This window comes from Convolutriloba macropyga, chromosome 9, assembly GCF_964194025.1.
Source record: "Convolutriloba macropyga chromosome 9, txConMacr16.3, whole genome shotgun sequence".
In the NCBI taxonomy this organism is placed as follows: Eukaryota; Metazoa; Xenacoelomorpha; order Acoela; family Convolutidae; genus Convolutriloba; species Convolutriloba macropyga.
The window spans coordinates 64,275,834-64,290,014 of record NC_134476.1 but is presented as its reverse complement, the minus strand read 5'-3'; the positions used below and the strand labels follow the sequence as shown (position 1 = coordinate 64,290,014).

General features: G+C 39.2%; 11 non-coding genes across 11 annotated transcripts; all 11 read left to right on the top strand.

The window, feature by feature from the left end:
* Positions 1-1,124: 1,124 nt before the first annotated feature.
* Positions 1,125-1,243, top strand: LOC142346851 (5S ribosomal RNA). The gene has a single exon (XR_012759890.1). It is a non-coding gene; the product is annotated as a 5S ribosomal RNA (ribosomal RNA).
* A 1,136-nt stretch (positions 1,244-2,379) lies between these two features.
* Positions 2,380-2,498, top strand: LOC142346850 (5S ribosomal RNA). Its single transcript, XR_012759889.1, has one exon. It is a non-coding gene; the product is annotated as a 5S ribosomal RNA (ribosomal RNA).
* Positions 2,499-3,634: 1,136 nt separating this feature from the next.
* On the top strand, positions 3,635-3,753 carry LOC142346848 (5S ribosomal RNA). Its single transcript, XR_012759887.1, has one exon. It is a non-coding gene; the product is annotated as a 5S ribosomal RNA (ribosomal RNA).
* A 1,134-nt stretch (positions 3,754-4,887) lies between these two features.
* Positions 4,888-5,006, top strand: LOC142346847 (5S ribosomal RNA). Its single transcript, XR_012759886.1, has one exon. It is a non-coding gene; the product is annotated as a 5S ribosomal RNA (ribosomal RNA).
* Positions 5,007-6,142: 1,136 nt separating this feature from the next.
* Positions 6,143-6,261, top strand: LOC142346846 (5S ribosomal RNA). The gene has a single exon (XR_012759885.1). It is a non-coding gene; the product is annotated as a 5S ribosomal RNA (ribosomal RNA).
* A 948-nt stretch (positions 6,262-7,209) lies between these two features.
* LOC142346845 (5S ribosomal RNA) lies at positions 7,210-7,328 on the top strand. The gene has a single exon (XR_012759884.1). It is a non-coding gene; the product is annotated as a 5S ribosomal RNA (ribosomal RNA).
* Positions 7,329-8,276: 948 nt separating this feature from the next.
* Positions 8,277-8,395, top strand: LOC142346999 (5S ribosomal RNA). The gene has a single exon (XR_012760028.1). It is a non-coding gene; the product is annotated as a 5S ribosomal RNA (ribosomal RNA).
* A 1,136-nt stretch (positions 8,396-9,531) lies between these two features.
* On the top strand, positions 9,532-9,650 carry LOC142347317 (5S ribosomal RNA). Its single transcript, XR_012760314.1, has one exon. It is a non-coding gene; the product is annotated as a 5S ribosomal RNA (ribosomal RNA).
* Positions 9,651-10,786: 1,136 nt separating this feature from the next.
* Positions 10,787-10,905, top strand: LOC142346844 (5S ribosomal RNA). The gene has a single exon (XR_012759883.1). It is a non-coding gene; the product is annotated as a 5S ribosomal RNA (ribosomal RNA).
* Positions 10,906-12,041: 1,136 nt separating this feature from the next.
* Positions 12,042-12,160, top strand: LOC142346842 (5S ribosomal RNA). Its single transcript, XR_012759881.1, has one exon. It is a non-coding gene; the product is annotated as a 5S ribosomal RNA (ribosomal RNA).
* A 1,135-nt stretch (positions 12,161-13,295) lies between these two features.
* Positions 13,296-13,414, top strand: LOC142346841 (5S ribosomal RNA). The gene has a single exon (XR_012759880.1). It is a non-coding gene; the product is annotated as a 5S ribosomal RNA (ribosomal RNA).
* Positions 13,415-14,181: the final 767 nt, after the last annotated feature.

Sequence of the window (14,181 nt, the reverse complement as noted above, 5' to 3'; positions counted from 1 at the left end):
GTATTCAAACCTCATAGAATACTTTTATTCGATATTTACACTTTTTAGAGCCGCAAAAAGCCTCGGTGATCGAAAAAGTTAAGCCTCATCGAGCGCGGATACTTTTTTGGAAATGGGTAAACCTTGTCCAAAATGGTTCGCTGCGCCAGATTTTTTTGTTTTATCCCAATCTATGGCTCAAGTGGAGCATGCCCACAAAAAATGAGCCAATTCGGACTAAAATTGACGATTTGGTGACCAAAACAAAGTTCGGTGATCGAAAAAGTTAAGCCTCATCGAGCGCGGATACTTTTTTGGAAATCGGTAAAAACTTGACCAAAACGGTTCGCTGTGCCCAATTTTTTTATTTTATCCCAAATTATGGCTCAAGTGGAGCGTGCCCACAAAAAATGAGCCAATTCGGACTAAAATTGACGATTTGGTGATCAAAACAAAGTTCGGTGATCGAAAAAGTTAAGCCTCATCGAGCGCGGATACTTTTTGTAAATGACAATTTCAGCAATAACCATTGCTCCAAACACACCCCATATACTTGTAAAGGCCATTCTAATAGTTCCCCTGCTTGAGTATACTGTATATTTGATATTTGGAACTGTCTCGGAAACATCAAAACTAATTGTATAATTTCCCTTTATTAAACTAACTTTTAAGTTAGTGCAAATCGCTCAGTTCCATTCTTTAGGCTGCACTCCGCTAACGCAGAGTGCATTCAAAAAAAATTTATCAAATAGAGTTGATACTTACCTATTTAATAAGTTTATCACAACAATTAGGCTAAAAGCAATTCGCCACTGATTTTCCCAATTACCCGCCTAAACCCACTGAAGTCATGCTTCCGGTTCAATGTCCGGTTATACAGGTTCCCCGTACCCAATCTATCTGTGCTTTGTTTTGCTGCCGTTCCACTGTATTGTGGATGGTTGGAAGCAAAAAGTTTGCGCTTTTGTCATAATACACTGTTTGGCTACGAATTGCATAAATTATAACACAACCGTGGCTAAAATTGCATGTATTAAGTGACTATTTTGCAAACCGCAAGGCGGCCAGTTAAAGTAATCCTATATATGAATATAAGACTACAATACAATACTGTTGTATATAAATTCGCTCCCGCTCACGCAAATGCCTACGACCATACCATGTTGAATGCACCGGTTCTCGTCCGATCACCGAAGTTAAGCAACATTGGGCCTGGTTAGTACTTGGATGGGTGACCGCTTGGGAACACCAGGTGTTGTAGGCTTTTTTTTTTGAGTATTCAAACCTCATAGAATACTTTTATTCGATATTTACACTTTTTAGAGCCTCAAAAAGCCTCGGTGATCGAAAAAGTTAAGCCTCATCGAGCGCGGATACTTTTTTGGAAATGGGTAAAAACTTGTCCAAAACGGTTCGCTGCGCCAGATTTTTTTGTTTTATCCCAATCTATGGCTCATGTGGAGCATGCCCACAAAAAATGAGCCAATTCGGACTAAAATTGACGATTTGGTGACCAAAACAAAGTTCGGTGATCGAAAAAGTTAAGCCTCATCGAGCGCGGATACTTTTTTGGAAATCGGTAAAAACTTGACCAAAACGGTTCGCTGTGCCCAATTTTTTTATTTTATCCCAAATTATGGCTCAAGTGGAGCGTGCCCACAAAAAATGAGCCAATTCCGACTAAAATTGACGATTTGGTGATCAAAACAAAGTTCGGTGATCGAAAAAGTTAAGCCTCATCGAGCGCGGATACTTTTTGTAAATGACAATTTCAGCAATAACCATTGCTCCAAACACACCCCATATACTTGTAAAGGCCATTCTAATAGTTCCCCTGCTTGCGTATACTGTATATTTGATATTTGGAACTGTCTCGGAAACATCAATACTAATTGTATAATTTCCCTTTATTAAACTAACTTTTAACTTAGTGCAAATCGCTCAGTTCCATTCTTTAGGCTGCACTCCGCTAACGCAGAGTGCATTCAAATAAAACTTATCAAATAGAGTTGATACTTACCTATTTAATAAGTTTATCACAACAATTAGGCTAATAGCAATTCGCCACTGATTTTCCCAATTACCGGCCTAAACCCACTGAAGTCATGCTTCCGGTTCAATGTCCGGTTATACAGGTTCCCCGTACCCAATCCATCTGTGCTTTGTTTTGCTGCCGTTCCACTGTATTGTGGATGGTTGGAAGCAAAAAGTTTGCGCTTTTGTCATAATACACTGTTTGGCTACGAATTGCATAAATTATAACACAACCGTGGCTAAAATTGCATGTATTAAGTGACTATTTTGCAAACCGCAAGGCGGCCAGTTAAAGTAATCCTATATATGAATATAAGACTACAATACAATACTGTTGTATATAAATTCGCTCCCGCTCACGCAAATGCCTACGACCATACCATGTTGAATGCACCGGTTCTCGTCCGATCACCGAAGTTAAGCAACATTGGGCCTGGTTAGTACTTGGATGGGTGACCGCTTGGGAACACCAGGTGTTGTAGGCTTTTTTTTTTGAGTATTCAAACCTCATAGAATACTTTTATTCGATATTTACACTTTTTAGAGCCTCAAAAAGCCTCGGTGATCGAAAAAGTTAAGCCTCATCGAGCGCGGATACTTTTTTGGAAATGGGTAAAAACTTGTCCAAAACGGTTCGCTGCGCCAGATTTTTTTGTTTTATCCCAATCTATGGCTCATGTGGAGCATGCCCACAAAAAATGAGCCAATTCGGACTAAAATTGACGATTTGGTGACCAAAACAAAGTTCGGTGATCGAAAAAGTTAAGCCTCATCGAGCGCGGATACTTTTTTGGAAATCGGTAAAAACTTGACCAAAACGGTTCGCTGTGCCCAATTTTTTTATTTTATCCCAAATTATGGCTCAAGTGGAGCGTGCCCACAAAAAATGAGCCAATTCCGACTAAAATTGACGATTTGGTGATCAAAACAAAATTCGGTGATCGAAAAAGTTAAGCCTCATCGAGCGCGGATACTTTTTGTAAATGACAATTTCAGCAATAACCATTGCTCCAAACACACCCCATATACTTGTAAAGGCCATTCTAATAGTTCCCCTGCTTGCGTATACTGTATATTTGATATTTGGAACTGTCTCGGAAACATCAAAACTAATTGTATAATTTCCCTTTATTAAACTAACTTTTAAGTTAGTGCAAATCGCTCAGTTCCATTCTTTAGGCTGCACTCCGCTAACGCAGAGTGCATTCAAATAAAACTTATCAAATAGAATTGATACTTACCTATTTAATAAGTTTATCACAACAATTAGTCTAAAAGCAATTCGCCACTGATTTTCCCAATTACCGGCCTAAACCCACTGAAGTCATGCTTCCGGTTCAATGTCCGGTTATACAGGTTCCCCGTACCCAATTCATCTGTGCTTTGTTTTGCTGCCGTTCCACTGTATTGTGGATGGTTGGAAGCAAAAAGTTTGCGCTTTTGTCATAATACACTGTTTGGCTACGAATTGCATAAATTATAACACAACCGTGGCTAAAATTGCATGTATTAAGTGACTATTTTGCAAACCGCAAGGCGGCCAGTTAAAGTAATCCTATATATGAATATAAGACTACAATACAATACTGTTGTATATAAATTCGCTCCCGCTCACGCAAATGCCTACGACCATACCATGTTGAATGCACCGGTTCTCGTCCGATCACCGAAGTTAAGCAACATTGGGCCTGGTTAGTACTTGGATGGGTGACCGCTTGGGAACACCAGGTGTTGTAGGCTTTTTCTTTTGAGTATTCAAACCTCATAGAATACTTTTATTCGATATTTACACTTTTTAGAGCCGCAAAAAGCCTCGGTGATCGAAAAAGTTAAGCCTCATCGAGCGCGGATACTTTTTTGGAAATGGTAAACCTTGTCCAAAATGGTTCGCTGCGCCAGATTTTTTTATTTTATCCCAATCTATGGCTCAAGTGGAGCATGCCCACAAAAAATGAGCCAATTCGGACTAAAATTGACGATTTGGTGACCAAAACAATGTTCGGTGATCGAAAAAGTTAAGCCTCATCGAGCGCGGATACTTTTTTGGAAATCGGTAAAAACTTGACCAAAACGGTTCGCTGTGCCCAATTTTTTTATTTTATCCCAAATTATGGCTCAAGTGGAGCGTGCCCACAAAAAATGAGCCAATTCGGACTAAAATTGACGATTTGGTGATCAAAACAAAGTTCGGTGATCGAAAAAGTTAAGCCTCATCGAGCGCGGATACTTTTTGTAAATGACAATTTCAGCAATAACCATTGCTCCAAACACACCCCATATACTTGTAAAGGCCATTCTAATAGTTCCCCTGCTTGAGTATACTGTATATTTGATATTTGGAACTGTCTCGGAAACATCAAAACTAATTGTATAATTTCCCTTTATTAAACTAACTTTTAAGTTAGTGCAAATCGCTCAGTTCCATTCTTTAGGCTGCACTCCGCTAACGCAGAGTGCATTCAAAAAAAATTTATCAAATAGAGTTGATACTTACCTATTTAATAAGTTTATCACAACAATTAGGCTAAAAGCAATTCGCCACTGATTTTCCCAATTACCCGCCTAAACCCACTGAAGTCATGCTTCCGGTTCAATGTCCGGTTATACAGGTTCCCCGTACCCAATCTATCTGTGCTTTGTTTTGCTGCCGTTCCACTGTATTGTGGATGGTTGGAAGCAAAAAGTTTGCGCTTTTGTCATAATACACTGTTTGGCTACGAATTGCATAAATTATAACACAACCGTGGCTAAAATTGCATGTATTAAGTGACTATTTTGCAAACCGCAAGGCGGCCAGTTAAAGTAATCCTATATATGAATATAAGACTACAATACAATACTGTTGTATATAAATTCGCTCCCGCTCACGCAAATGCCTACGACCATACCATGTTGAATGCACCGGTTCTCGTCCGATCACCGAAGTTAAGCAACATTGGGCCTGGTTAGTACTTGGATGGGTGACCGCTTGGGAACACCAGGTGTTGTAGGCTTTTTCTTTTGAGTATTCAAACCTCATAGAATAATTTTATTCGATATTTACACTTTTTAGAGCCTCAAAAAGCCTCGGTGATCGAAAAAGTTAAGCCTCATCGAGCGCGGATACTTTTTTGGAAATGGGTAAAAACTTGTCCAAAATGGTTCGGTGTGCCAGATTTTTTTGTTTTATCCCAATCTATGGCTCAAGTGGAGCATGCCCACAAAAAATGAGCCAATTCGGACTAAAATTGACGATTTGGTGACCAAAATAAAGTTCGGTGATCGAAAAAGTTAAGCCTCATCGAGCGCGGATACTTTTTTGGAAATCGGTAAAAACTTGACCAAAACGGTTCGCTGTGCCCAATTTTTTTATTTTATCCCAAATTATGGCTCAAGTGGAGCGTGCCCACAAAAAATGAGCCAATTCGGACTAAAATTGACGATTTGGTGATCAAAACAAAGTTCGGTGATCGAAAAAGTTAAGCCTCATCGAGCGCGGATACTTTTTGTAAATGACAATTTCAGCAATAACCATTGCTCCAAACACACCCCATATACTTGTAAAGGCCATTCTAATAGTTCCCCTGCTTGAGTATACTGTATATTTGATATTTGGAACTGTCTCGGAAACATCAAAACTAATTGTATAATTTCCCTTTATTAAACTAACTTTTAAGTTAGTGCAAATCGCTCAGTTCCATTCTTTAGGCTGCACTCCGCTAACGCAGAGTGCATTCAAAAAAAATTTATCAAATAGAGTTGATACTTACCTATTTAATAAGTTTATCACAACAATTAGGCTAAAAGCAATTCGCCACTGATTTTCCCAATTACCCGCCTAAACCCACTGAAGTCATGCTTCCGGTTCAATGTCCGGTTATACAGGTTCCCCGTACCCAATCTATCTGTGCTTTGTTTTGCTGCCGTTCCACTGTATTGTGGATGGTTGGAAGCAAAAAGTTTGCGCTTTTGTCATAATACACTGTTTGGCTACGAATTGCATAAATTATAACACAACCGTGGCTAAAATTGCATGTATTAAGTGACTATTTTGCAAACCGCAAGGCGGCCAGTTAAAGTAATCCTATATATGAATATAAGACTACAATACAATACTGTTGTATATAAATTCGCTCCCGCTCACGCAAATGCCTACGACCATACCATGTTGAATGCACCGGTTCTCGTCCGATCACCGAAGTTAAGCAACATTGGGCCTGGTTAGTACTTGGATGGGTGACCGCTTGGGAACACCAGGTGTTGTAGGCTTTTTCTTTTGAGTATTCAAACCTCATAGAATACTTTTATTCGATATTTACACTTTTTAGAGCCTCAAAAAGCCTCGGTGATCGAAAAAGTTAAGCCTCATCGAGCGCGGATACTTTTTTGGAAATGGGTAAAAACTTGTCCAAAATGGTTCGCTGCGCCAGATTTTTTTGTTTTATCCCAATCTATGGCTCAAGTGGAGCATGCCCACAAAAAATGAGCCAATTCGGACTAAAATTGACGATTTGGTGACCAAAACAAAGTTCGGTGATCGAAAAAGTTAAGCCTCATCGAGCGCGGATACTTTTTGTAAATGACAATTTCAGCAATAACCATTGCTCCAAACACACCCCATATACTTGTAAAGGCCATTCTAATAGTTCCCCTGCTTGAGTATACTGTATATTTGATATTTGGAACTGTCTCGGAAACATCAAAACTAATTGTATAATTTCCCTTTATTAAACTAACTTTTAACTTAGTGCAAATCGCTCAGTTCCATTCTTTAGGCTGCACTCCGCTAACGCAGAGTGCATTCAAAAAAAATTTATCAAATAGAGTTGATACTTACCTATTTAATAAGTTTATCACAACAATTAGGCTAAAAGCAATTCGCCACTGATTTTCCCAATTACCCGCCTAAACCCACTGAAGTCATGCTTCCGGTTCAATGTCCGGTTATACAGGTTCCCCGTACCCAATCTATCTGTGCTTTGTTTTGCTGCCGTTCCACTGTATTGTGGATGGTTGGAAGCAAAAAGTTTGCGCTTTTGTCATAATACACTGTTTGGCTACGAATTGCATAAATTATAACACAACCGTGGCTAAAATTGCATGTATTAAGTGACTATTTTGCAAACCGCAAGGCGGCCAGTTAAAGTAATCCTATATATGAATATAAGACTACAATACAATACTGTTGTATATAAATTCGCTCCCGCTCACGCAAATGCCTACGACCATACCATGTTGAATGCACCGGTTCTCGTCCGATCACCGAAGTTAAGCAACATTGGGCCTGGTTAGTACTTGGATGGGTGACCGCTTGGGAACACCAGGTGTTGTAGGCTTTTTCTTTTGAGTATTCAAACCTCATAGAATACTTTTATTCGATATTTACACTTTTTAGAGCCTCAAAAAGCCTCGGTGATCGAAAAAGTTAAGCCTCATCGAGCGCGGATACTTTTTTGGAAATGGGTAAAAACTTGTCCAAAATGGTTCGCTGCGCCAGATTTTTTTGTTTTATCCCAATCTATGGCTCAAGTGGAGCATGCCCACAAAAAATGAGCCAATTCGGACTAAAATTGACGATTTGGTGACCAAAACAAAGTTCGGTGATCGAAAAAGTTAAGCCTCATCGAGCGCGGATACTTTTTGTAAATGACAATTTCAGCAATAACCATTGCTCCAAACACACCCCATATACTTGTAAAGGCCATTCTAATAGTTCCCCTGCTTGCGTATACTGTATATTTGATATTTGGAACTGTCTCGGAAACATTAAAACTAATTGTATAATTTCCCTTTATTAAACTAACTTTTAAGTTAGTGCAAATCGCTCAGTTCCATTCTTTAGGCTGCACTCCGCTAACGCAGAGTGCATTCAAATAAAACTTATCAAATAGAGTTGATACTTACCTATTTAATAAGTTTATCACAACAATTAGGCTAAAAGCAATTCGCCACTGATTTTCCCAATTACCCGCCTAAACCCACTGAAGTCATGCTTCCGGTTCAATGTCCGGTTATACAGGTTCCCCGTACCCAATCCATCTGTGCTTTGTTTTGCTGCCGTTCCACTGTATTGTGGATGGTTGGAAGCAAAAAGTTTGCGCTTTTGTCATAATACACTGTTTGGCTACGAATTGCATAAATTATAACACAACCATGGCTAAAATTGCATGTATTAAGTGACTATTTTGCAAACCGCAAGGCGGCCAGTTAAAGTAATCCTTTATTTGAATATAACACTACAATACAATACTGTTGTATATAAATTCGCTCCCGCTCACGCAAATGCCTACGACCATATCATGTTGAATGCACCGGTTCTCGTCCGATCACCGAAGTTAAGCAACATTGGGCCTGGTTAGTACTTGGATGGGTGACCGCTTGGGAACACCAGGTGTTGTAGGCTTTTTCTTTTGAGTATTCAAACCTCATAGAATACTTTTATTCGATATTTACACTTTTTAGAGCCTCAAAAAGCCTCGGTGATCGAAAAAGTTAAGCCTCATCGAGCGCGGATACTTTTTTGGAAATGGGTAAAAACTTGTCCAAAACGGTTCGCTGTGCCCAATTTTTTTATTTTATCCCAAATTATGGCTCAAGTGGAGCGTGCCCACAAAAAATGAGCCAATTCGGACTAAAATTGACGATTTGGTGACCAAAACAAAGTTCGGTGATCGAAAAAGTTAAGCCTCATCGAGCGCGGATACTTTTTTGGAAATCGGTAAAAACTTGACCAAAACGGTTCGCTGTGCCCAATTTTTTTATTTTATCCCAAATTATGGCTCAAGTGGAGCGTGCCCACAAAAAATGAGCCAATTCGGACTAAAATTGACGATTTGGTGATCAAAACAAAGTTCGGTGATCGAAAAAGTTAAGCCTCATCGAGCGCGGATACTTTTTGTAAATGACAATTTCAGCAATAACCATTGCTCCAAACACACCCCATATACTTGTAAAGGCCATTCTAATAGTTCCCCTGCTTGCGTATACTGTATATTTGATATTTGGAACTGTCTCGGAAACATCAATACTAATTGTATAATTTCCCTTTATTAAACTAACTTTTAACTTAGTGCAAATCGCTCAGTTCCATTCTTTAGGCTGCACTCCGCTAACGCAGAGTGCATTCAAATAAAACTTATCAAATAGAGTTGATACTTACCTATTTAATAAGTTTATCACAACAATTAGGCTAAAAGCAATTCGCCACTGATTTTCCCAATTACCGGCCTAAACCCACTGAAGTCATGCTTCCGGTTCAATGTCCGGTTATACAGGTTCCACGTACCCAATCCATCTGTGCTTTGTTTTGCTGCCGTTCCACTGTATTGTGGATGGTTGGAAGCAAAAAGTTTGCGCTTTTGTCATAATACACTGTTTGGCTACGAATTGCATAAATTATAACACAACCGTGGCTAAAATTGCATGTATTAGGTGACTATTTTGCAAACCGCAAGGCGGCCAGTTAAAGTAATCCTATATATGAATATAAGACTACAATACAATACTGTTGTATATAAATTCGCTCCCGCTCACGCAAATGCCTACGACCATACCATGTTGAATGCACCGGTTCTCATCCGATCACCGAAGTTAAGCAACATTGGGCCTGGTTAGTACTTGGATGGGTGACCGCTTGGGAACACCAGGTGTTGTAGGCTTTTTCTTTTGAGTATTCAAACCTCATAGAATACTTTTATTCGATATTTACACTTTTTAGAGCCTCAAAAAGCCTCGGTGATCGAAAAAGTTAAGCCTCATCGAGCGCGGATACTTTTTTGGAAATGGGTAAAAACTTGTCCAAAATGGTTCGCTGTGCCAGATTTTTTTGTTTTATCCCAATCTATGGCTCAAGTGGAGCATTCCCACAAAAAATGAGCCAATTCGGACTAAAATTGACGATTTGGTGACCAAAACAAAGTTCGGTGATCGAAAAAGTTAAGCCTCATCGAGCGCGGATACTTTTTTAGAAATCGGTAAAAACTTGACCAAAACGGTTCGCTGTGCCCAATTTTTTTATTTTATCCCAAATTATGGCTCAAGTGGAGCGTGCCCACAAAAAATGAGCCAATTCGGACTAAAATTGACGATTTGGTGATCAAAACAAAGTTCGGTGATCGAAAAAGTTAAGCCTCATCGAGCGCGGATACTTTTTGTAAATGACAATTTCAGCAATAACCATTGCTCCAAACACACCCCATATACTTGTAAAGGCCATTATAATAACTCCCCTGCTTGCGTATACTGTATATTTGATATTTGGAACTGTCTCGGAAACATCAATACTAATTGTATAATTTCCCTTTATTAAACTAACTTTTAACTTAGTGCAAATCGCTCAGTTCCATTCTTTAGGCTGCACTCCGCTAACGCAGAGTGCATTCAAATAAAACTTATCAAATAGAGTTGATACTTACTTATTTAATAAGTTTATCACAACAATTAGGCTAAAAGCAATTCGCCACTGATTTTCCCAATTACCGGCCTAAACCCACTGAAGTCATGCTTCCGGTTCAATGTCCGGTTATACAGGTTCCACGTACCCAATCCATCTGTGCTTTGTTTTGCTGCCGTTCCACTATATTGTGGATGGTTGGAAGCAAAAAGTTTGCGCTTTTGTCATAATACACTGTTTGGCTACGAATTGCATAAATTATAACACAACCGTGGCTAAAATTGCATGTATTAGGTGACTATTTTGCAAACCGCAAGGCGGCCAGTTAAAGTAATCCTATATATGAATATAAGACTACAATACAATACTGTTGTATATAAATTCGCTCCCGCTCACGCAAATGCCTACGACCATACCATGTTGAATGCACCGGTTCTCGTCCGATCACCGAAGTTAAGCAACATTGGGCCTGGTTAGTACTTGGATGGGTGACCGCTTGGGAACACCAGGTGTTGTAGGCTTTTTCTTTTGAGTATTCAAACCTCATAGAATACTTTTATTCGATATTTACACTTTTTAGAGCCTCAAAAAGCCTCGGTGATCGAAAAAGTTAAGCCTCATCGAGCGCGGATACTTTTTTGGAAATGGGTAAAAACTTGTCCAAAATGGTTCGCTGTGCCAGATTTTTTTGTTTTATCCCAATCTATGGCTCAAGTGGAGCATGCCCACAAAAAATGAGCCAATTCGGACTAAAATTGACGATTTGGTGACCAAAACAAAGTTCGGTGATCGAAAAAGTTAAGCCTCATCGAGCGCGGATACTTTTTTAGAAATCGGTAAAAACTTGACCAAAACGGTTCGCTGTGCCCAATTTTTTTATTTTATCCCAAATTATGGCTCAAGTGGAGCGTGCCCACAAAAAATGAGCCAATTCGGACTAAAATTGACGATTTGGTGATCAAAACAAAGTTCGGTGATCGAAAAAGTTAAGCCTCATCGAGCGCGGATACTTTTTGTAAATGACAATTTCAGCAATAACCATTGCTCCAAACACACCCCATATACTTGTAAAGGCCATTCTAATAGTTCCCCTGCGTGCGTATAATGTATATTTGATATTTGGAACTGTCTCGGAAACATCAAAACTAATTGTAAATTTTCCCTTTATTAAACTAACTTTTAAGTTAGTGCAAATCGCTCAGTTCCATTCTTTAGGCTGCACTCCGCTAACGCAGAGTGCATTCAAATAAAACTTATCAAATAGAGTTGATACTTACCTATTTAATAAGTTTATCACAACAATTAGGCTAAAAGCAATTCGCCACTGATTTTCCCAATTACCGGCCTAAACCCACTGAAGTCATGCTTCCGGTTCAATGTCCGGTTATACAGGTTCCCCGTACCCAATCCATCTGTGCTTTGTTTTGCTGCCGTTCCACTGTATTGTGGATGGTTGGAAGCAAAAAGTTTGCGCTTTTGTCATAATACACTGTTTGGCTACGAATTGCATAAATTATAACACAACCGTGGCTAAAATTGCATGTATTAAGTGACTATTTTGCAAACCGCAAGGCGGCCAGTTAAAGTAATCCTATATATGAATATAAGACTACAATACAATACTGTTGTATATAAATTCGCTCCCGCTCACGCAAATGCCTACGACCATACCATGTTGAATGCACCGGTTCTCGTCCGATCACCGAAGTTAAGCAACATTGGGCCTGGTTAGTACTTGGATGGGTGACCGCTTGGGAACACCAGGTGTTGTAGGCTTTTTCTTTTGAGTATTCAAACCTCATAGAATACTTTTATTCGATATTTACACTTTTTAGAGCCTCAAAAAGCCTCGGTGATCGAAAAAGTTAAGCCTCATCGAGCGCGGATACTTTTTTGGAAATGGGTAAACCTTGTCCAAAATGGTTCGCTGTGCCAGATTTTTTTGTTTTATCCCAATCTTTGGCTCAAGTGGAGAATGCCCACAAAAAATGAGCCAATTCGGACTAAAATTGACGATTTGGTGACCAAAACAAAGTTCGGTGATCGAAAAAGTTAAGCCTCATCGAGCGCGGATACTTTTTTGGAAATCGGTAAAAACTTGACCAAAACGGTTCGCTGTGCCCAATTTTTTCATTTGATGCCAAATTATGGCTCAAGTGGAGCGCGCCCACAAAAAATGAGCCAATTCGGACTAAAATTGACGATTTGGTGATCAAAACAAAGTTCGGTGATCGAAAAAGTTAAGCCTCATCGAGCGCGGATACTTTTTGTAAATGACAATTTCAGCAATAACCATTGCTCCAAACACACCCCATATACTTGTAAAGGCCATTATAATAACTCCCCTGCTTGCGTATACTGTATATTTGATATTTGGAACTGTCTCGGAAACATCAATACTAATTGTATAATTTCCCTTTATTAAACTAACTTTTAACTTAGTGCAAATCGCTCAGTTCCATTCTTTAGGCTGCACTCCGCTAACGCAGAGTGCATTCAAATAAAACTTATCAAATAGAGTTGATACTTACCTATTTAATAAGTTTATCACAACAATTAGTCTAAAAGCAATTCGCCACTGATTTTCCCAATTACCGGCCTAAACCCACTGAAGTCATGCTTCCGGTTCAATGTCCGGTTATACAGGTTCCACGTACCCAATCCATCTGTGCTTTGTTTTGCTGCCGTTCCACTATATTGTGGATGGTTGGAAGCAAAAAGTTTGCGCTTTTGTCATAATACACTGTTTGGCTACGAATTGCATAAATTATAACACAACCGTGGCTAAAATTGCATGTATTAGGTGACTATTTTGCAAACCGCAAGGCGGCCAGTTAAAGTAATCCTATATATGAATATAAGACTACAATACAATACTGTTGTATATAAATTCGCTCCCGCTCACGCAAATGCCTACGACCATACCATGTTGAATGCACCGGTTCTCGTCCGATCACCGAAGTTAAGCAACATTGGGCCTGGTTAGTACTTGGATGGGTGACCGCTTGGGAACACCAGGTGTTGTAGGCTTTTTCTTTTGAGTATTCAAACCTCATAGAATACTTTTATTCGATATTTACACTTTTTAGAGCCTCAAAAAGCCTCGGTGATCGAAAAAGTTAAGCCTCATCGAGCGCGGATACTTTTATGGAAATGGGTAAAAACTTGTCCAAAATGGTTCGCTGTGCCAGATTTTTTTGTTTTATCCCAATTTATGGCTCAAGTGGAGCATGCCCACAAAAAATGAGCCAATTCGGACTAAAATTGACGATTTGGTGACCAAAACAAAGTTCGGTGATCGAAAAAGTTAAGCCTCATCGAGCGCGGATACTTTTTTAGAAATCGGTAAAAACTTGACCAAAACGGTTCGCTGTGCCCAATTTTTTTATTTTATCCCAAAATATGGCTCAAGTGGAGCGTGCCCACAAAAAATGAGCCTATTCGGACTAAAATTGACGATTTGGTGATCAAAACAAAGTTCGGTGATCGAAAAAGTTAAGCCTCATCGAGCGCGGATACTTTTTGTAAATGACAATTTCAGCAATAACCATTGCTCCAAACACACCCCATATACTTGTAAAGGCCATTCTAATAGTTCCCCTGCTTGCTTATACTGTATATTTGATATTTGGAACTGTCTCGGAAACATCAATACTAATTGTATAATTTCCCTTTATTAAACTAACTTTTAACTTAGTGCAAATCGCTCAGTTCTATTCTTTAGGCTGCACTCCGCTAACGCAGAGTGCATTCAAATAAAACTTATCAAATAGAGTTGATACTTATTTATTTAATAA